The sequence below is a fragment of the Perissodus microlepis genome, chromosome 15, assembly GCF_051167445.1.
Source record: "Perissodus microlepis isolate ML-2025 ecotype Zambia chromosome 15, ASM5116744v1, whole genome shotgun sequence".
In the NCBI taxonomy this organism is placed as follows: Eukaryota; Metazoa; Chordata; class Actinopteri; order Cichliformes; family Cichlidae; genus Perissodus; species Perissodus microlepis.
The window spans coordinates 32,911,550-32,935,264 of NC_140475.1; the positions used below are offsets into that span (position 1 = coordinate 32,911,550).

Below are 23,715 nucleotides of genomic sequence, written 5' to 3' on the forward strand. Positions count from 1 at the left end.
CTCCCGCCAAAATGAGGGGGAGGTATCTTAATTGCACATCATTAATTAAGCTGAATCATAAGAGTCTAACAGGTGGTCTGCTTATTAAAGTCCACCAAAAGGTTCAATGCATTTAGTTGATTAGTTTGAAGACTGGAAACTCTTTCTAAACACAAATACGAAGCCGTGATAGTTCAGACACAATCAAAAAGCTCTATCAGTGAAGTTGTTTACCAGAAGCACCATCTGTCTCTCCGGGATACCGGTTTTACATGGCGCCGAATAATCTCGCGATAAATACTCGGAGGGCAGTTGTACTCACGAGATTGTCGTTTCGCGCGCTGATGATAAGCTCCAGTCACATTCCAGATTGACAGCTCTGTTACCCAATGGACACGATGTGGTTAGAGGAAAGTAGCCAATGGTGAACCTGAAGTGCGAGAGCAGGCGGGATATCAAAGTCTTGAAGAATAACTCATTGATCAATCTCCACCAAGGCATAGAATTGGTCGTGCCATCCCTTCTAAGGAGTTAATTGGGGAAAACGTGCACGTTTTTCCTCAAAAGTAAATTTCTTGTTTTTGCTTGGACGGACAAACAGGTAAAGTGAATTTCAGCGTCTTTTAATTACTTTTTAAAAATTGTTCTCATTGATATAGTCACCCAGTTGCTAGCAAACTGAGGTTAGCTAACTTGGCAAAGTCCTACCTCCTTTCTTTTTGGCTTATTGCACCAAGTTACTCAACCAGTCAAGTGTAAACGTCAAAATTAGTCAAATCTGATAATCTTCGGGACAGTATTAGAGCTATTGACTGTACTCTGGCTTCCTTTTGCTAATATAGTATTTAAAAGCTCTGTAAAATAAATTGTAACGTGGTTTGCTTTAAGCACTGATGTGGGTGGGCGATGAACTTGTGAACTTTTAACTTGTTATCCTTCGGAACGTCCACATAATCTGCAAAAAAATGTGTAAACTGAGTTAGCTTTGCAACTTCACTGCTTCTCTTTAAGAAAAACAAATAAGCTAACGTCGGGCTGTTTATTTTCCTGTGTGGCTGGATTGGTGTGGCGTGACGTGAATCTCATTTTCGTCAGCATCGTTTAAACGTATTAATTTGCGCAGGCAAAATGGTACCCCTTGGATGGGAACAAGTAGTTTGTTTTCGAGGTTTTGACTTATGTTTTGTTGACTGCGGCTGGTTTATTTCGAGCCAGCAGAGCGAACAGGATCTCAGCTGAGAGCGCTGAAGTAAACGCGCAACCCCCGCTTAGCTGGCCCCTTGCTGTTTTGTAACAACAAAGGACGACATATGCGGGTAAAAAGCCACTGTAGTATTATAATAATCGGTTTAAAAGTACATGCGAGTTGGTATTTAGGTATGTTTCATTGTCAAGGAGCGAAGGCACATTGTTGGCTAGCGCTCCCTCGCGTCCGGATGTGCTTTTAAAAGAACTGGGAGTGGCCTACAGCTCAGTTTCCCGCACTGTATTTAAATCAGCCCGTTCCCTCCCTTTTCTCATATTCTGTTGAAGTGACAGTGCTGACAGCAGTACAATGCACTGAGTAGGGAGGGGAAACGGTCATATTTCTGCTGCTGGAGACCATTTCGCCTTAACTTGTTGTGATCACTAAACAAAAACAGCCAATCCTAGGGATGGATTTTGCAGATGTAGTGTTTTGACAATCTTCCACACAGAGCTTTTTAAGATGCAAATTCTGAATCACTGCAACTTTCTCAGTTAGATGAGAATTTGATTATCATATAAACTCATGAAAAAAATATTCAGCAATGCGAAAGCAAACAAAAACGTAACATACAGTGAGAAAATCAATTAATATTTAGAAATAATTATAAAACAAATTTTTATATGACTTGCGTAATCTAAAGCACAAGTGATACTGCATATATATATGTGTGCGCGTATTTATTTATTTTAGGGGGCAATGGTCCTGATAAGGAAATACTGAATGGTAATTTCCATATATGCACAGAACATGATAGTTATATTTAAAAGGGGAAATGGTGGGGTTATTGTTTAACTTTACAGCAATGTATTTAGCAAATGAATAAGGTCCTTACTATGTAGAAAATGCCAAATTTAACAGCACCATCTGCTCCACTGTTTGTATTCTGCTACATGTGCTGCAGACAGAGTTGTGATCAATGTAAATAGTCTCCGGGCGCTCTCTGCTGGATAAATGAAGGTCACGAAAATGAGCCCTATCATATTTTTGGTTCCTTATCTTATAACATATTTCTTGATATAATATATCTGTTATATGCTGATATCAGTCTGGCTGTTGTCTGAATAAAGCTCAAGTTGATGATAATTGTCTGTCTTCAGATATGTTATACAAATGCACATATCAACAATTTGGTTTAGAGCAAACACATTCTTTATTAATGAATGCAGCTAGCAGAGAAAATGACTGTCATAATTTTTTTTTTCTCCAGTGAATGGTGAAACCGAAAGTTTGGTTCACACCTTCAGATCTTTCTAGATTGTCAAAGGATTTTTGCTTTTAAAGGTTTTATTATTCATATAATAATCAGCTAAGAGTGTTTATATTTCTGTTTGTACTCAACCAGCTGCACAATTAACCGCTGGCTCTTTGCTCTATAACGGAAACTGTTTGCCGTCACATTATCTGTCAGCAACAGGAAACCGCCACCCAAGAATAAGAAACGACCTTGTAGAGAACACAACGTTTTGAAAAGTCACACCTGCCTGCTTGACTAGATAAGCATGTTATTTCCTTTTTTGTATGCTTCATTCTGTGTATAAATAAAGGCAGAGAGCTGCTGCAGGGTGTGAGTCTCCGTTGAGCTCTCACCCGTGCACGTTAAACTGCTGAAGTGTCTGAGTGTTATTTCATTATATCTGAGTGCTTGATAAAAGAATATCTCTAACATTTAATTGGTCCTTCGAGCCGGATTGGACATTGATATTTTTCATGCTCCAATAGGAAACCTTCATCAAGTCCTGACGTCGTGAGAAGCCCGCGCTGAAGTCTGTCGACAGCTCCTCTCTAGGCAGAGGATAAAAGTCCAGAGACGTGAAATTCGGGTTCTGGCCAGCGTTCTTATAAGAGGTCCACGACTTTGGGGGTTGATGGAGGAGACCTAAACAACCACACAATAACTCAGGTGAATATTTAACACTCACCCACATTTTGCGAAAAAACGAATAAGAGTTGACACTGTTCCTACATGTAAACGCTCGTCCTAAGAGAGGACTGGTAGCTATTATAGGAAGTTCCTACATGTAAACGCTCATCCTAAGAGAGGACTGGTAGCTATTATAGGAAAAACTCTAAAAGTAAATGCTCGCCTGAAAGAGGGCTGGTAGCTATTTTGGAGGGAAAGTGTCATAATAATAACCATTAGAGCGCGCAATATTTGTCTTTTTACTGTTTTGTCAGTGGAGTAAGTTGATTTCACAGCACATTAAGAAGGCTGAACTACTCTACTGAATTGTTTACCGTTGGTTGCTCAAGTACTGGTGGAACGAGAAAAAGGTTGTGCTTCATCACATAAAATTAACACCGCTTTCAAGAATAGCTTGAAAGTAGAAGGCTGTGTTAATAACCTCTCTCATTCCTCGTGCCAGAGAAAGCACCACGGGTGTGTGTGTGTAAACGTAAATATATCTATAAGTTGAGAGAAAATGGGTAACAAATCAACAAAACTCACTGCTGATGAGCAGTGGTTAGAGAAAAGATGTCCAGGCGCCGGACAAATCAGTATGAATAGATGGAGAAACCCAAAGAAATTAAATTGCCCTGCGTGGGAGGGAAAATGTAATCCCTCTGCAGTGACCATTTTAAAAGAGACCCTCCAAACAGAACTAAACAATGAAAAAAGCCCTAAAAAGAAAGCTAAACGTGTCACAGAGTGGCAACATTTCAAAGCATGGAAAGCAGAAGATGACAGACGTAGCGAAAATAGGCAAAAGAAAAAACAAGAGAAAACAGAAGCAGCCTCACAAAACTCGCAGCCTCCACCATATGTGCCGACATCGTCAGCGCCAGAACCTCAGTCAAAAAACCCGTTCACTAGCGTATCTAACCCTTATGCACAAGCCCAAAGCGCACTAAATCACATGACAGGGAACCCACAGAAGGAACAGGAAGACATAGGGAAAGACCCGTCAGGTAGGGATATGGGAGGACAGGTTGACCCCCCAGGACCTTCGGGTCTGTTTCCAATGATAGCCACGCCCAACCCAAGATATGGCCAACCAACGGGTGGCGATAATAACGAGAGAGATGACAACCCTTTTCTGTACGTTTTTAGGGCGTGGTCCCAAACAGACAGACTAAATGTATTAAAAGACGTTCCACCATTAAATGAAGGTTTCGAACCATGGAGGGAAGCAGTTGAGTTAATTAGAACACACTGGCATCTAAACGGCCATGAAATGCTCCAAGTAATCCAGGACTTGTTAGGGTTCAATTCAATTCAATTCAATTTTATTTATATAGCGCCAAATCACAACAAAAGTCGCCTCAAGGCGCTTCATAGATACAGAGAAAAACCCAACAATCATATGACCCCCTATGAGCAAGCACTTTGGCGACAGTGGGAAGGAAAAACTCCCTTTTAACAGGAAGAAACCTCCGGCAGAACCAGGCTCAGGGAGGGGCGGCCATCTGCTGCGACCGGTTGGGGTGAGAGAAGGAAGACAGGATAAAAGACATGCTGTGGAAGAGAGACAGAGGTTAATAACAGATATGATTCAATGCAGAGAGGTCTATTAATACATAGTGAGTGAGAAAGGTGACTGGAAAGGAAAAACTCAATGCATCTTGGGAATCCCCCGGCAGCCTACGTCTATTGCAGCATAACTAAGGGAGGATTCAGGGTCACCTGGTCCAGCCCTAACTATATGCTTTAGCAAAAAGGAAAGTTTTAAGCCTAATCTTAAAAGTAGAGATAGTTTCTGTCTCCCGAATCCAAACTGGAAGCTGGTTCCACAGAAGAGGGGCCTGAAAACTGAAGGCTCTGCCTCCCATTCTACTTTTAAATACTCTAGGAACAACAAGTAGGCCTGCAGAGCGAGAGCGAAGTGCTCTAATAGGGTGATATGGTACTACAAGGTCATTAAGATAAGATGGGGCCTGATTATTTAAGACCTTGTATGTGAGGAGCAGGATTTTGAATTCAATTCTGGACTTAACAGGAAGCCAATGAAGGGAAGCCAAAACAGGAGAAATATGCTCTCTCCTTCTAGTCCCTGTCAGTACTCTTGCTGCAGCATTTTGGATTAGCTGAAGGCTTTTCAGTGAGTTTTTTGGACATCCTGATAATAATGAATTACAGTAGTCCAGCCTGGAAGTAATAAATGCATGAACTAGTTTTTCAGCGTCACTCTGAGACAGGATATTTCTAATTTTAGAGATGTTGCGCAAATGGAAGAAAGCAGTCTTACATATTTGTTTAATATGTGCGTTGAAGGACATGTCCTGGTCAAAAATGACTCCAAGGTTCCTCACAGCGTTACTGGAGGCCAAGGTAATGCCATCCAGAGTATGACTCTGGTTAGATACCATATTTCTAAGATTTTCAGGGCCGAGTACAATAACCTCAGTTTTATCTGAATTAAGAAGCAGAAAGTTAGCGGCCATCCAGGTCTTTATGTCTTTAAGACATTCCTGCAGTTTAACTAATTGGTGTGTGTTATCTGGCTTCATGGACAGATAGAGCTGGGTGTCATCTGCATAGCAGTGAAAATGTATGCTATGTCTTCTAATGATGCTGCCTAAGGGAAGCATGTATAATGTAAACAGAATTGGTCCTAGCACTGAACCCTGTGGAACTCCATAATTAACCTCAGTGTGTGAAGAGGACTCTCCATTTACATGCACAAATTGGAGTCTATTAGATAGATATGATACAAACCACTGCAGTGCAGTACCTGTAATACCTACAGCATGTTCTAATCGCTCTAATAGGATATTATGGTCAACAGTATCGAACGCTGCACTGAGGTCTAGCAGGACAAGCACAGAGATGAGTCCACTGTCAGAGGCCATAAGAAGATCATTTGTAACCTTCACTAAAGCTGTTTCTGTGCTGTGATGAGCTCTGAAACCTGACTGAAACTCTTCAAATAAACCATTCCTCTGCAGATGATCTGTTAGCTGTTTGACAACTACTCTTTCAAGGATTTTTGATATGAAAGGAAGGTTGGAGATTGGCCTATAATTAGCTAAGACTGCTGGGTCTAGAGATGGCTTTTTGAGTAAAGGTTTAACCACAGCCAGCTTGAAGGCCTGTGGTACATAGCCGACCATTAGAGATAGGTTGATCATATTTAAGATCGAAGAATTAATCAATGGCAGGACTTCTTTGAGCAGTTTTGTAGGAATGGGGTCTAAAAGACACGTTGATGGTTTGGAGGAAGTAATTATTGAAGTTAACTCAGAAAGATCAATTGGAGAAAAAGAGTCTAACTTAACATCAATGGTACTAAGAGTAGCTGTAGATAATATTACATCTGTGGGATGATTACTGGTAATTTTTTCTCTAATGATAAAAATTGTATTTGTGAAGAAGTTCATGAAGTCATTACTAGTTAATGTTAAAGGGATGGTTGGCTCAACAGAGCTCTGACTGTTTGTCAGCCTGGCTACAGTGCTGAAGAGAAACCTGGGGTTGTTCTTATTTTCTTCAATCAGTGATGAATAGTAAGATGTTCTGGCTTTGCGGAGGGCTTTCTTATAAAGCAGCAAACTATTTCTCCAGGCTAAATGATGATCCTCTAAATTTGTGACACGCCATTTCCTCTCCAGATTACGAGTCATCTGCTTTAGGGTACGTGTTTGAGAATTATACCACGGAGTCAGGTACTTCTGATTAGAGACCTTAGTTTTCACTGGAGCTACAGTATCCAGAGTCGTACGTAGTGAGGAGGTGAAATTATTAACAAGATAATCGACCTCTGTTGGGGTAGCGTTCAGATAGCTGCTCTGTTCTGTGTTGGTACAGGGCATTGAAGATGATAACAGTGGGTGGATTATATTCTTAAACTTAGTTACAGCGCTTTCAGAAAGACATCTACTTTGATAAAATCTACTCTCCACCGCTGTGTAATCAATTATTGTAAATGTAAATGTTATCAGGAAATGATCAGACAGGAGAGGGTTTTCAGGAAACACTGTTAAATGTTCAGTTTCTATGCCATATGTTAAAACAAGATCTAGAGTGTGATTAAAGTGGTGGGTGGGTTCTTTTACATTTTGAGAGAAGCCAATTGAGTCTAATAACAGACTAAATGCCATGTTGAGGCTGTCATTTTTAGCATCTACATGGATGTTAAAATCACCCACAATAATTATTTTATTTGAGCTCAGAACTAAATTAGATATAAAGTCTGAGAAATCAGACAGAAACTCTGTGTAAGGCCCAGGTGGACGATAGATGATAACAAGTAAGACTGGTTTCTGAGTTTCACAGCTGGGGTGGACAATGTTAAGCATCAGGCTTTCAAATGAATTAAAAGTCTGTCTTGGTCTTTCATTAGTTAATAGGCTGGTGTGAAAAATTGCTGCCACACCGCCCCCTCGGCCTGTGCTTCGAGGTTTCTGGTAGTTAGAATGACTCGGGGGTGTTGATTCATTTAAACTAACATAATCATCCTGCTGCAACCAGGTTTCTGTAAGGCAGAGTAAATCAATTTGTTGATCAATTATTAAGTCATGTACTAACAGAGACTTGGAGGAGAGAGACCTAATATTTAATAATCCACATTTCACTGTTTTACTCTTTGGTTCAGATGTGGATACTGTACTGTTCTTTCTTTGTAATTGTTTATGTTTAAGTTGTTTGTTGCTGGTTTTTAGTTTGTTTTTTGTCTTTTTGGAAGCTGACACAGTCTCTGTGGAGATGGGTTTTTGGGGGGGTAGCAGGAGGAGAGAAGCTGCAGAGAGGCGTGTAAGACTGCAACTCTGCTTCCTGGTCCCAACTCTGGATAGTCATATTTTGGGGGGTTTAATAAATTTGTCCATATTTCTAGAAATGAGAGCTGCTCCATCCAAAGTGGGATGGATGCCGTCTCTCCTAACAAGACCAGGTTTCCTCCAGAAGGTTTGCCAATTATCTATGAAGCCCACATCGTTTCTGGGACACCACTCAGACAGCCAGCAATTTAAGGAGAACATGCGGCTAAACATGTCACTCCTGGTCTGATTGGGGAGGGGACCAGAGAAAACTACAGAGTCCGACATTGTTTTAGCAAAGTTGCACATCGATTCAATATTGATTTTAGTGACCTCCGATTGGCGTAACCGGGTGTCATTACTGCCGACGTGAATTATGATTTTACTGAATTTACGTTTACCCTTAGCCAGCAGTTTTAAATTTCCTTCAATGTCGCCTGCTCTGGCCCCTGGAAGACAATTGACTATGGTTGCCGGTGTCTCTAGCTTCACATGTCTGAGAACAGAATCACCAATTACCAGAGTTTGACCCCGGCGGGTGTGTCACCGAGTGGGGAAAAACGGTTAGACACATGAACGGGTTGGTGGTGTACCTGGGGCTTCTGTTTAGGACTATGCTTCCTCCTCACCGTGACCCAGCCGCCCTCTTTCCCCAGCTGCTTGGGGTCTGCCGGGGAACAGCTAGCGGGGCCTACGCTATCTTCGGCTGCACCAGCTACAGGGGCCTGGCTAGCTACGGGTGAATGAAGGGTGCGAAGCCGAGTCTCCAATTCAGTAATCCTGGCCTCCAGAGCTGCAAATATGCTACATTTGTTACACATATCATTACTGCTAAAGGAGGCCGAGGAGTAACTAAACATCTGACACAATGAGCAAGAAAGTGCAGGAGGGACAGGTGAAGTAGCCATGGTGCTAACGAGTCGGCTACGAGCTAAGCTAAGCTAGCGAAACAGTACAGAGACAGTGAGTGAATACTTTGGCTATAAATTAGGTAGTGAGTACACAGAAAGTGTGCTTCGGATGAAGCACGTGAAGATTATACTATGAAAGAAGAATGTATTTAAAAGTTGTTAATTAAATTTCTAAGCAAATAAGCTACTCAGAAACACCACTGTGTTTGAGCAGGAACAGGAAGTGATACTCTACCGCAGAGCGAGCGAACACCAAGTGACAGCGCCAGCGCGTTAAAGATGGGGACAGTAAAAGATGATTTCACAGGGACAGATCACCAAGGGAGAGCTCTCGGTCCTACATCAGACGCCCTACGAAACCAACTAACGCCTTTATATGATAGAATTAGAACCCGTTTAGCTCCAAGAGCTGACTATGGAAAAATAGGCGAAGTAAAGCAGAAGGAAGCTTAGACAGCATCTGACTTCCTTGATCGTTTACGCCCAGTTTTCAGACAACATTCAGGTTTAAATTACCAGGAAGGGCCACAAACACCGTTTCAGCAACAATTAAAGAACGCATTCTTAAACGGCCTCCTTCCAAAAGTCAGAGCTCATGTTGAGAAACACTGGGTAACACAGAACACTGGAAGTTTACCAGATGCCCTGCAATATGCAGAACATGCTGTCAAAGTTCAAAAACAAAAAGAAAAAGGAGGTGTTTTCACCGTCGATCCTGCAACAGGATTTGTAGCATTCTCTGGTGAATACAAAGGACAAAAACAAGGTCAGTACAGAGGGAAGGAAAAGAGAAATGGAGGTTATAAGGGAGATAGAAGGCCAAGAAATAACCGTTGTTATAACTGCGGAAAAGAAGGACATTTTGCACGAGACTGTAAAAGCAAAAGAGACAATGACAGCGAAAGACAGAGTAAATGACTAGAACAGGATACTGAGGATGAGGATGACACAGAAATCTACAACATAGAACAATTACTTTTGGGCTCCGAGCATAAACCTACAGTAACTGTCCATGTGAACGGACAACCTATGACCATGCTCTGTGACACCAGGGCATGTAAAACAGTATTGACTGAAAAACCACCAAAAATGAAATTCTCCAGTGATACCTTGATAGTTAAATCAGCGTCAGGGCATGTCAGTACCAAATCCCTGACAGAACCTTTACTTTTAGCTCATGAAGACAGCGGCCGCAGCTGTAAAAACCGATGTATATATGACCCATCTTGCCCAGTTAACCTTCTAGGGAGAGATGCACTAGAAAGGCTGGAAATAGGAGTACTGCCAGGGCCAGAGGGCATGTATGCTAAGCTCATGTTAAACGAGAAACAAAGCCCAGCAGATTATCAGATTAATGTGTGCAAAGGACTCGGAGAGCCCCACTACTACTGGACATTAGACCTGCCCCCACTAGAGCCCTTACAACACATAGCAAATCGATATCTGCCAACTCACTCAACACGACAGGACTACACTGAGTATCACAACACATTGAGGTTCAAACAGAGTCCAGGTCCTAATCCCGTGTATGACCAAGAAGTACACAAGCTAGGCCCACAAATGCTGACATTACAGCACCTATATGTCACCCAAAGTGGTAACGCAGTGTGCTCTGTGCTGCAGCCTGAGGCAGTACAACGAGTAAACAGGATGCCAAAACCACATGTGTCAGTAGCACACAATGACAGCACTGAGTGGAAAGATTTAGGCCGCGTTCTCGCCCAAGTTGAAAGAGACAGATATGAAAAGACTGAAGAAACACATGAGGGATGGCTACAAGGTCGCAGAACAGGATGCATGAGATACACATTAGGGTGGGTACTCACTACCCACCCAGCCACCCACATGACTGACAGCACTGATGTACACGTGCAGGAAGATAGTGAGAACTGACATATACTCTCATTGGAGCTACACCCAGAACTACAACAACTGCCCACAACGCTGTGGTCCACAGGATCGACAGATGTAGGATTAATTAAAGGAGCAGATCCCGTTGTAGTAAAAACCACCACAACCTACAGGCCAGTTAAACCACAATATCCCTTGACGACAGAAGCAAAAGCAGGGATCAGGCCAGTAATTGCAGATATGGAAAAAGCAGGCATTTTAGTGAAAACAACCGAAGTAACCTGTAACACTCCAATCTTTCCAGTGAAAAAAGCAAACACGGGAAAATATCGCCTAGTACATGACCTCAGAGCAATAAATGAAGTAACAGAGCAAATCCCACCTGTGGTAGCAAATCCACACACAATCCTAAATCAAGTGACACCAAAAGAACAATGGTTTTCGGTTATAGACCTGTCAAATGCATTCTTCTCTGTACCGCTACACCCTGACTCACAAAACCTGTTTGGGTTCACTTTTGACGATCAGAAGTACACATACACAAGGTTACCTCAGGGTTTCCAGAATAGCCCCACCCTGTATGCAGAAGCTTTAAGGAAATCCATGTCACTTTGCACGCTCCCTGCCCCAGGACAGTTTCTCCTGTATGTAGATGACATACTGATCACGGGAAACACGCAGGAAGACTGCAAAGCGAACACAATGACAGTGTTACAACATTTAGTCGAGCAAGGCCATAAAGTCTCACAGCACAAATTACAACTGTGGAGCCCAGAGGTCATATACCTCGGACACAAGCTCACAGGGGAAGGGAGAACACTGTTAGACAGCAGAAAACTAGCAGTACAGAATGCTCCAAAACCGCTCACAAAACAACAAATGATGAGTTATTTAGGTCTCTGCAACTTTTGCAGATGCTGGATACCTGAATATGCTCTGTTAGCTCAACCTTTGCAAAACTTAATTTATGGAAAAAATCTAGCACTGAAAGATGAAATAGAATGGACACCAGAAGCAGAAAAAGCATTTAATGATCTAAAACTTGCATTGCAGACGCGCACAGTTTTAGCATTACCAGATTATGACAAACCTTTCTACTTGCATGTAGACGGAGGTGCAGGCTATATGAAGGCCGTTCTAACACAAGCCTTTGGGGAAAAGCAACGCCCACTTGCATTTTACTCAGGTAAACTAGACTCAGTGGCATCAGGCTTACCGTCGTGTGTGCAGGCCTGTGCAGCCGCAGCAGAGGCAGTTAAAAAGTCCGCTGACATTGTCCTAGGACACACATTGATTGTCAAAGTTCCCCATGCTGTAACCTCCATCTTACTGCAAGCAAACTTGTCTTATCTCACACATGCAAGACAGCTCTCATATGTAGGCATTCTGCTATCACAGTCACACATTACAATCGAGAAGTGTGGACAGCTAAACCCAAGCACACTTCTCCCCACATCAGAAGACGGTGAAAAATACTGCTGTATGCAAAAGCTAGATGAGGAAACGAAACCACGAGCTGACATCTACAGCACACCCCAACCCAGTTTCACTGACATTTTCGTAGATGGCTCAGCATCAAAAAATAGGCTAGGTCGAAACTGTGTCGGTTATGCAGTAACCACAGTAGACACAGTTCTAGAAGCAAGACCTTTAACTTCCTCAAACTCTGCACAAAGTGCAGAACTTACAGCTGTTGTGCGAGCGTGTCAGCTGCATGAAGGGAAAAGCATAAACATACACACAGACAGTCAGTATGTTTTTGCAGCAGTACATCATTTTGCAAAGATTTGGCAAAACAGAGGTATGGTTACTTCTACGGGCAATCCAGTGCAACATAGATACCTTTTAAAAGAACTGCTAGAAGTCATAACATTGCCGAAACAATTAGCATTATGCAAATGTGCTGCACACCAAAAAGATAACTCAGAAGTTACTAAAGGCAATAACTTTGCAGACCAAGCCGCAAAGACGGCAGCACAGCAACCTGTACAGACCTTAATGTCTGAAACCTCAAAGTTAATACCACTCGATGTACTTAAAGATGAACAGAAAGCCGCATCTATCGCAGAACAGAAGAAATGGCTAAAATGTGGCGCACAACTACAAAATGACTTAATGACCTGTAATGGCAAACCAATATTGCCGAAATCTCTACACAAGACAGCAGCATTAGTGACACATGGCTTAACGCATGTGTCAAAGGGGGGAATGTTGGATATTCTCTCTAAACACTTCTACACTCAAAATTTCGAAAATTCAGCAAAAGAACTCATCAGAACATGCATGATTTGCCAAAAACACAATGCACAGGGAAACCTCAGACCAAAAAGAGGTCATTTTCCCACACCACCTCACCCTTTCCATACAATCCACATGGATTTTATTGAACTTAACGAATGCCAAGCATCAAGATATGCTCTAGTAATTATAGATGTATTTTCAAAATGGCCAGAAATCTATCCAGTAAAAAGAGCAGACGCAATTTCAGTAGCAAAGTGCTTATGCAATCATTTCATCCCCACATACGGCATTCCCAGTCTGATAAGGTCAGACAATGGAACACATTTTGTTAATGACATAATCAGCAAAGTCTCTGAAGCTCTAGGATTTAGCATCAAACATCACTGTGCATACCACCCACAAAGTGCCGGACTAGTGGAGAGAACTAACGGCCCGATAAAACAGAGATTAAGAAAATGCATGGAAGAAACAGGAAGGCCATGGCCCGAGTGTATAGGCCTAGTAAAAATGTGGATGAGACTAACACAAAGTTCTCAGAAACTCACACCTTTTGAAATCATCCACGGTAGACCATTCCCATTACCAATCACAAGTGAGCCCATTAACAAATCAATAAGGGAAACTACCCTAGCAGAATGGATGACTAAACTGTTTGAAAATAAAGAGATTGTGCTAAACAACCAACTGCCGAGTGATATCTCTCCAGTGTCTTGCAGGTTGAAACCAGGTGATTGGATCCTGATCAAAGTACTCCAGAGAAAGAATTGGAGTTCACCAAGGTGGGAGGGCCCATACCAAGTCTTACTCACCACACCAACTGCCTGCAAAATAGCAGAAAGACCATCTTGGATCCACCAAAGCCACTATAAAAAAGTGAGTGACAATCCAAACGTTTAGACGCCGGCTCCCCTAGCTTCCAGGTGATCTATTGGTGAAGGAAGGGCTGATTGGGTATATCCCGCCTTTTTTCTTCTCGCCAATGGTCTACTCACCAGAGGTCTAGGTGTGCCTGGTCATCATGAAGACACTTGTCCTCCTAGTGGCCTGCATTGCGCTCCTGGTGAGCCTACTAACACTCACCCGGATGAGAGGAAATAAACAACACCACCTGCAAAAAAGATGGACACATGACAACTCGCACCTGCGCGACCTGAACCAAGACCATAACCACCCATGGATGAACAACGCGTGGTATAGGTATGTGTACGATAGAACACACACCGACAACAGCACGGAGTGCTATGTGTGTTCACATATGCCAACAACGGCCATACACGCAACAATATATGGAATGGCACCTGAACTCGACGAAGCGGTGTGTGTGTTCAACAAGGCAATAACTGGCAATTGCTCACGCAGAGATTTGATGGCAACAGGACTGGCCCTAAAAGGTCAAAGCATAAAGAAGGAAGACCGAATTCCATGGTGTAATGCCACAGACGTTAAACGTGTCACGAAACCACTTTCACAGCGATGGGTCCTAATCGAACAGGCAACCCCCTGTGCCTACAATCTCACGAACTGGAACTACACCTGCAACGAAGAACATTGGGTAAACGTCAAGGCCAACAACACAAAAAGCAAATCATTCGCCATAGTTCTGCCGCCTGACATACAGCACCCAATGTGTTTTAACTTCTCAGACGGAAGCAGACAAGTTGGACGTAACCGCAACTGCACACACACACTTGACCTGACCCAATCCACAGGAACACACACCTTCAAAAATGGAACTTTCTGGGTCCAGGGAGCCGCTTGGGCCTGCGGGCCTAAAACCTACTTCATGCTCCCACTGAACTCCACCGGTCTGTGTGCACCAGTACTAATTTCAGACCACACCTTCAAGATCACAGCAGAGACACACACACGCACATCAAGAGCAAAGCGTGAAGTCGCTAAAAGTATTGCCACATGACCCAATCTACGGATCAGATGTGCCTAAGAACTTCAAACTATGGACTGATGGTCAGAAAGTCCTCCACTCCTTGTTCCCTTGGGTGGGAGCTGGAAAAAACATGCTCAGGATCGAGACACTTGACTACCGATTTGGATTGTTCCTAAATGCCTCAATGAAAATCAACAAGGCGCAAAATGAAGAAATCGACGCAATACGCATTGTAGTGATGCAACACAGAGTTGCACTGGACATGATTCTAGCTGAAAAAGGAGGTTTGTGCGTATTGTTTAACACCACATGCTGTACATACATCCCAGACAATGTGCATTCACAAAACATGACCGACGCTCTGAACGCCTTGAGAAAGATTAAGGACGCTCAACAACAAGACTATGTCACAAGCACTGAAGATTGGTTGACATGGTTGCTAGGTGGTTCATGGAAGTCCCTACTGATTAAAGGACTTGTTTGTATTGGATTTTTGCTTTTACTATTATGTGTTTTCACAACATGTGTAATACCCTGTCTGAAGAAAATGGTGTCAAACATGGTGACGACCTCTATCAACGCTTATGTAACACTGTCTCAAATGGAAGAAGTTTTGAAAGATGATTCATATAGTGATGTCTAGTCTAATTGAACACAGGACTGTTTCATGACGTTCAAACCGAAAATGTTCAGACAAGAGGTTATGAACTGAAAAATATAACAGTACTGTCATAAAAGAAATCTAAACAACAGGAGGGAATGTCAAAGGATTTTTGCTTTTAAAGGTTTTATTATTCATATAATAATCAGCTAAGAGTGTTTATATTTCTGTTTGTACTCAACCAGCTGCACAATTAACCGCTGGCTCTTTGCTCTATAACGGAAACTGTTTGCCGTCACATTATCTGTCAGCAACAGGAAACCGCCACCCAAGAATAAGAAACGACCTTGTAGAGAACACAACGTTTTGAAAAGTCACACCTGCCTGCTTGACTAGATAAGCATGTTATTTCCTTTTTTGTATGCTTCATGCTGTGTATAAATAAAGGCAGAGAGCTGCTGCAGGGTGTGAGTCTCCGTTGAGCTCTCACCCGTGCACGTTAAACTGCTGAAGTGTCTGAGTGTTATTTCATTATATCTGAGTGCTTGATAAAAGAATATCTCTAACATAGATAAAGCTCAAATATGTACCATGTAGTACTATTCACTATGAAATGCATTTAAATACAAATGATTAGCAGATATTTTGGTTTTTCATTTAAACTTCAACTTATCACTGCAGAAAAAACAAGCATGGCACTCCTCTCACATTTCTATTTGTACTATGATAGAGTGTGTACTACTGCTGGATTAAAAGATTAAATGAAATCTTTCAGGAAAGACTTGTTATTAGTGTGCTATTGAAAATAACTAGCTATAATGGGAGTGGTGTTTGATTGTTGACACAGGGCAGCTGCAATGTGGATTCAAGTGCGCACAATGGATGGGAAGGAAACCCATCGGGTGGATTCCCTGTCCAAACTCACCAAGGTGGACGAGCTGCGTCTCAAAATCATGGAGATCTTCAAGGTGGAGCCAGAGAGACAGAGACTCTTCTACCGGGGTAAGCAGGTGAGCCAGCATTGTTGGTGTTAATAAATGACTTTATTACATTTTAGTGCAGTAGATGAAATGATCTCAGTGATGGTTGTAGCTCAGTTGTCAGCGCTGCTTTAGCATTTAGTCACAGACAAAATGTAAAATGCTATAAATGATATCTACAATTTTTTTTTTCCTGTTTATATCAGATGGAAGATGGCCATACTATATTTGATTACAACGTAGGCCTAAATGACATAGTGCAGCTGCTTGTTAGGCAGCAGTTGCCCCCTGTTGATGTCGTCAAGAGCAAGGACAAAGAGGCAGAGCTCTCAGACTCTGATTCTGGCTGCAGCTCAACCCAGAGCGAGTGTGACAAGAGTTCGACTCATGGCGAGACAGAAGGTCAGACTGCGGGAACCTCTGCACAGACAAACGCCCCAGAACTCATCGACCCTGGATTTGGACTTTACAGGGTATGCGCTAAAGACTGTGGTCACATTGAATGTGATGTGTATGACTTCCTGTTTAAGCCAGCTGTGGTAGGGTGGCGATACAATGTAGAACTGCTACCACTGTGATGTTGACGTTTCTGGCTACAATCTTAAAAAAAAAAGTGATAGGGATTAAGAAAAAACAAACTCAAAACACAATGCAAAGAGAAATTGGATAAGAGAAATTGGGAATATGTAGCCCGAAAAAGTCGTGTAAGCAATGACTACTCCAGATGTTTGTTTAAAATACATAAAGCTCAACAACAGATACTAAAAAGACAATACAGAACAAACATGGCTAGAAATGCCTACATTAAAAAAAAAACCCACACAGACCTGGACAAAACAATTAAAAAAAAAAAGAAAAAAAAAAAAAAAAAAGACATGCAGGAAACATACCAAGGTTGCCACCATATTTCTTCACAACTACTTGCCATTGGCTCAGATAGTCTCAGGAACTGCCATTACCCCAAAGCTTTTCATCGGGAGGTTGTGATGGGCTGTGCCCGATAAGCTCTGTATGTCGCGTTCATGCCATTATGTGGTGAGCTGTGCACATGTAGAAAACATGTTTATTTGAACTCTTAGTTCTCTTTATGTTTTGCAAAGTAATTGATTTTTTTTTAACACTTTGTGTACAGTTGATGCTGTGTGCGTGTGTATGCATTATGTGCTGCATATAAAGTTACACTTTGTATAGCTGTTTTAACGAATGAATGTGGGGAAAATCTGGCAGGCGTTGATTGAAGTCACCTTTTCTCACAGGCAGGACACAGTGGGTGACAGACATGCATGTTGTTACTTGAGATTCTCATCTGATTTAAAATTGACCTGAGAGAGCAGGCAGGAGGCAAGATGCATGCTCCCTGACTAGGACACTGAGGCTAAATTTAGTATTGGGGTCACACTGTTTCAGACATTGCTTCCCTTCTGGTAATATCTAGAAAAGTTTGGCGCTAAGAAAACTGCTTTTGTTTTTTCTTTACGTTAGTGTTCGAGCTGTTTATTTTTTATATATTTTTTATTTTTTAATTAAATATATATATTTTTGAAATGCATTCTGTGCATTTATGCAATATTATATTTTACTTTATCTTATCAGTAAGAGACTTCTGGATGCAGTTTAGGATTTGCTGTCTTCACTTTCCCTCTGATGTGATTGTGATGGTCTTCCAAATTGTCTACAAAAGTAGGCAGTTTGGATGACATGTGCATGGAGTGGATGGAATGAGTTCTGTTGACCAAGCTTCAAAAAGGGCAGCGTGCAAAGGTTTCATTTTTACAAGACATCAAATGAGCCACTTTGTACTGAACTTTTTTTGGGTGGGGAATAGTCAAAAGACATTTTATGAATTATGCTGAAAAAGTGACTGCAGTTCCCTTTCAGTCGATTCACTCGGTACAACACATAAGTATGGGATATCACGCCCTCGCGTGTCCTGGCTGAAGAAACCTTTAATCGCGCCTTTAAGGCAGATGACGTGTGATGACACGCGCACGGCCCCGCCTGCGCATATAGCCGCTGTCATCACAGTCATCCCTCAGTTCTTACGCTCTTCACCTCGCTGAGAACACCTCTGCTGAGTTGGGCTAGCTAGCTGCTGCTAGTTAGCTCCGTTGTCTGCCGACTTGAACTTAGCTTAACGGCCCCTGTTGGTGTTAGCCTCCACCGCGCAGTTGGTGTGTAGGCTGCCCGCGGAGCGCTAATTTCAAGTTTTCCCGTGCAGCGTTTTGCTTGGTGTTTTGGAATGTACTCCAAACCGAAGCAAGCAAAGCAGAAATCTTCTGTTCGCCCCTGTCCTCAGGGATGCGGTTTCTCTTTGCACGACAGCGACCAGCACGATGCCTGCCCTGTCTGCCTGGGGATCGTCCACGCTAGGAGAGCGTTGACGGAGCCCGAAGCCTGTGCGTTTTGTCGCCAGCTCCGGCGCTCGACCCTGGAAAGACGGGTGACGTTTGTGGAAAAAGTGCTGGGACGCTCGGCTGTCGCACGGCATGACCCTCTCCTTTCCGAGTCTGGAGCCCCGTCTTCGTCCGAGTCCGAAGACGAGGATTTTCCGGTCGATGTCCCCGCAATTAGCTGGGCTGAACACATGGAATATGTGGACGGGTTAGCCGATGACGAGCCGGAACCATGCAGTTGAAGCGCTGGCGGGCTTCAACCCAGGCTGAAGCCCGTCAGCGCTCCCTAGGACGATGATGACGTGCTGGACATCGGCCTGGACATCCATGGTTTTTCGGAGGATGAGCAGGAGAGCTCATTGTCGACCCAATGTACCGCCGCTGCTGCGCCGGTTGGCCACGGTGACACCTCTCTTTTCTCCCTGTTTCGCCGTGCTGCTAAAAAGCTGCAGGTGGACTGGCCCTCTCCTCCGCCAGCTCAGAAGCCGTCACGGTTTGCGGGGTTTTTCCTCCCACCGGAGCCTGCAACGGCCAAAAACTGCCTTCCCATGTTCTCAGACTTTCTCTGCGAGCTAACAGCATCATGGGACAAACCTCTGTCTACCCGCGTCACTGAGCCCGGCTATGGACAGTACATGGAATAGGACGGCGCCGAGGGGGCTGGCTTAGCTAACCCACCCCCTATGGAGCCGTCTCTGGCTGCTTATCTGGCCCCGTCCCATAACCATGGTGTCGGTGGCCCCGCAACTCTGCCGTCCAAGCACTGCAGATTCTCTGCTTCACAGCTGGAGAAGATTTATCGAGCTCAGGCCGGCACTGCTCGCGCCATGAGCTCTGTCACCATGCTCCAGACGTACCAGGCACTGTACCTGACGGAGCTCGGATCGCTGGTTCCTGATGACAGCCCGCTGGCACCTCTTCTTAACGAGGTCAGAGTCGCCACAGATTATATCCTCCGTGCGTCTCGCTGTGCAGCGCTCTCCCTGGGCAGAGGGATGGCTTCGACAGTAGTGGCGCAGAGGCACCTGTGGCTGACCCTCTCTGACGTCCCGGATAGGGACAGGGCTGTATATCTGGATGCACCAGTGTCTGCGGCTGGGTTATTCGGACATTCACTTGAAGCCATTCAGGCTAGATTCGATCTGAGGAAGAAGCAGACAGAAGCTCTGCGCGACATCATCCCCAGACGTCAGCCCAAGCCCGCAGCTAGCTCTCACAGGCCCGCCGCTCCTCTGCCGACTGGCAAGAGACTGGCGCCCACTGCTGAAGTGGGTGTGCCGCCAGCGAGAGCACATCCTCCGGCCCGAGCTCCACGCCAGTCGGCCTGGAGCAAAGGCCCACCCTCGGGTCCCCGGCGGGACCCGACGCCCAGGAGGAAGAAGCCTCAGCCCTCTTAGCTGTGGTTTTGAGTGGAGAGGGGGTCCAGCAGCAGGGAGACGCTGTTTTTACCCCTCTGTTGCCGCACAAGAGGTGCCGCTTAAGTTCTGTTCAGGTTGTCAGCCCCAGAAGGCGCTGCACTTTCCTAACACTGTCTCCCAAGCACAAAACCCCTGCACACAAAATGCCCCAGGTAACTCCCTGTTCAGGTGTGTTAAATGTTCAGGTGACCACATCGAGTGTTCCCGCTGTTTTTCATTGTTGTGCCCCAGAAAAGGTGCCTCCAACAAAATGTATAAATGTACATGTTTCCATGTTACAATCAATAAAGAGTGTTGTTTATTCTCAAACAATCAAATGCCCAGCCTGCAGGCAGAATGAGCCAGGTCAGGCAGGTGATGCAGTCCCCCGCAGACACACTGGGGGGCGACAACGCCCCATCGACGGTGCTGCAGGTCAGCCGGCTGGCTGCTCACTTCCCTCAGTGGCGCGCTTGCGCCCCCTCTCCGTGGGTGCTGCGAACCGTTGCCATGGGTTACCGGTTGCAGTTCCGGGTCAAGCCGCCTCGTTTCCAAAGAGTCGGGGGGAGGGCTTCGTCCCATCCTCGACCTGCGAGTCTTGAACACGTATCTACGAACGTACAGGTTCAAGATGCTAACACTCAGACAGCTCTTGAATGCGGTCGGCCCGGGAGATTGGTTTGCAACAATCGATCTAACAGATGCTTATTTTCATGTGGTTATACACCCGAAACACAGGCAGTTTCTGAGGTTTGCATTCGAGGGCGTAGCCTACGAATACCTAGTGCTGCCGTTCGGGCTGTCGCTCGCTCCTCGCACCTTTACGAAATGTGCCGAGGCAGCGCTAGCGCCCCTCAGAGAGAGAGGAATCCGCATCTTAGCCTACCTAGACGACTGGGCTCTCGTAGCTTGCTCCAGAGAGCAGGTGGAGACACAGCTGTCGCTGGTTCTGTCACACATTCAGACACTGGGGTTCTCTGTGAACTTTCAAAAGAGCTCGCTAATCCCGAGTCAGCAGATTACTTTTCTCGGTTTGGAAATATGCTCGCTTTCCAGCCGCGCACAGAGTGGCCGCGTTTCATCGCTGCCTCGCTCAGTTTCAGTTGGGACGCAGACTGCGTTTCCAGACGATATTAAGCTTGTTGGGCATGATGGCATCTATGATCGCCGTAGTGCCACTTGGACTGTTAAAAATGAGAGCGTTTCAACGCTGGACTCTCTCTCACCGTTTGTGTGCATCGCGTCACCTCCAGAGGAGGCTGGCGGTAACCGCGTCTTGCATGCTAGCTCTCAGTCCTTGGAGGGAGCCCGGGCTGCTCCTGTCTCGCTCTCTGCTGTTATGGTGCAGTGTTCATTTTCTGTCTCTAAGAGCCACCCATGTCCCGGGCCACCTGAACCTGGGGCCGGACCTTCTCTCCGGGGGGGTCCTCTGGTGAGAGAATGGAGGTTGCACCCTTTAATAGTGGCTCAGATTTGGGACCTATTTGGCAAGGCGCAAATAGATCTTTTTGCTTCCAGGGTAGATACTCACTGCCCCCTGTTCTTCTCCATAATCGACCACGATGCACCCTTGGGCTTGGACGCGCTAGCGCACCAATGACCAAACGTGCTCCTGTATGCATTTCCCCCAGTGGAAATGATATCTCCAGTTCTAGAGAGAGTGCGTCGGCATTCCCCCTCTCTCTAATTCTAGTGGCCCCTTGGTGGCCCACAAGGTCATGGTATGCAGAGATAATCAGCCTGCTAGCAGCGAGTCCTTGGCAGCTTCCTCTCTGCAGGGATCTCCTCTCTCAGGCGGGAGGAGAAGTGTTTCATCCGCGCCCAGATCTGTGGCGCCTTCATGCTTACCTGCTGAGAGGTTAAACTTGATTGCTAAGGGTTTGCCACCTAGTGTGATAGTGACAATTCAGAGCGCTAGGGCCTCATCTACTAGAGGCTTGTACGCTTACGAATGGCGAGCCTTCAAGCAATGGTGCCAGGACCGCCACATTCTCCCATTTCAGTGCTCTATTGTGGATGTTTTGACATTCCTGCAGGAGCTGCTGGATAAGGGCCTTTCATTTTCGACAATCAAGGTTTATTTAGCAGCTATATCTGCTTGTCATATTGGCTTTGACGGGGTGACACTAGGTGCACATCCCCTCGCCATACGTTTTCTGAAAGGAGTTTGCCGGCTGAGGCCCGTGCTTAAGTCCAGTGTCCCTGCTTTGGACTTGTCTTTGGTGCTGGAGGCCCTTTGTAGCCCCCCGTTTGAACCCATTGAGTCTGTGGATATGAAATTTCTTTCATATAAGACTGCATTACTTCTCGCTTTGGCTTCGGCAAAGCGAGTGGGTGACCTTCATGCGCTCTCTGTGCATCCCTCCTGCACACACTTCTCTTCTGATGGCCACAAGGTCGTATGGCATCCAAATGCTGCCTATTTTCCCAAGATCATGCCTGCATCTTCTAGCTCAATGGAGTTTGAGTTGCTGAGCTTTTGCTCCCCTCCTTTTGCATCTGAGGAGCAGAGGAGGATGCATTCTCTTTGTCCAGTGCGTGTGCTACGCACCTACATTGAGCGCACTCAGAATGTGCGTTTATGTGACCAGCTGTTTGTCTGCTTCGCTAATCCGAATAGAGGTAGAGCTGTGTCCAAACGGAGGCTGTCCCACTGGATTATAGAAGCTATCTCACTGGCATACGGCACCGGTGGTCTTGCTTTGCCCCACGGGGTGAGAGCTCATTCCACCAGGGGGATGGCAACCTCAAGGGGTGCCTGTAGCTGATATTTGTGCGGCAGCTAGTTTGGCATCAACGCACACTTTTGTGCGGTTTTATCGGTTGGACGTTACAGCCCCTTCGGTGGCTCATGCTGTCCTTTCTGCTGGGTCTACCACTCACTAAGGATGTGGTGGTCCGATTCCGGTTCGGTGGCTGCTCTGTGGGGCGTGTATATATGTCCCATACTTATGTGTTGTACCGAGTGAATCGACTGAAAGGGAACGAATAGTTATGTCTATAACTTCTGTTCCCTGAAGGTTACCAAGACTACAAAGACGCCCAAAGAAGAGGCTGCAGAGGCAGAGCCAGCTGAGGATATACTGTACCATGTCAAATATGAAGAGTAAGAATCATTTTTCGTACTAATGACAAATTTTTTTTTTTTCCCCCATCACATCACTGTATCAACGCAGTATTTGTCATGTAGCAGCACAGAGCAGAGTTTCTGTACTAATGGTCAACATTCAGCAGTTTGAGCTCTGATTTTGGTTTTAGTGGGTCAGGTGTTGTAATTCTACAAACCAACTTGTTGCAGCAGTGAAAATGTTAATTGAAAGATCTAAGAAGATGCAGCTAAATATCCTAACAAATACATTGACACGATGTAAGCTACTTTAAAAGCTCTTCTCAAACACACTGGAGATGAAAACTGATGGTCCTGTTTAAATTTGATACTGCGAGCAATGCAGTTGTTACATTGAAGAATGTTTTAAAAAAAAAATTTTTTACGGACTCTGAACTTTAAGTTCTCATTTTGCTCAGTGAGACTGTA

At 44.6% G+C, this 23,715-nt stretch overlaps 2 pseudogenes across 1 annotated transcript in view; both read left to right on the forward strand.

Annotated features, from left to right (window-relative positions):
* The first annotated feature begins 98 nt into the window (after positions 1-98).
* Positions 99-23,715, forward strand: part of LOC146372515 (E3 ubiquitin-protein ligase UHRF1-like) — a 30,070-nt pseudogene continuing 6,453 nt past the window's right edge. Inside the window, exons 1-6 of the transcript XR_014802823.1 lie at positions 99-580; positions 16,258-16,420; positions 16,597-16,863; positions 18,687-18,941; positions 19,428-20,130; positions 23,190-23,286. The product of XR_014802823.1 is annotated as an E3 ubiquitin-protein ligase UHRF1-like (transcript). The remainder of the gene's footprint in view (positions 581-16,257; positions 16,421-16,596; positions 16,864-18,686; positions 18,942-19,427; positions 20,131-23,189; positions 23,287-23,715) is intronic.
* Positions 8,374-15,996, forward strand: LOC146372516 (syncytin-B-like; annotated as a pseudogene).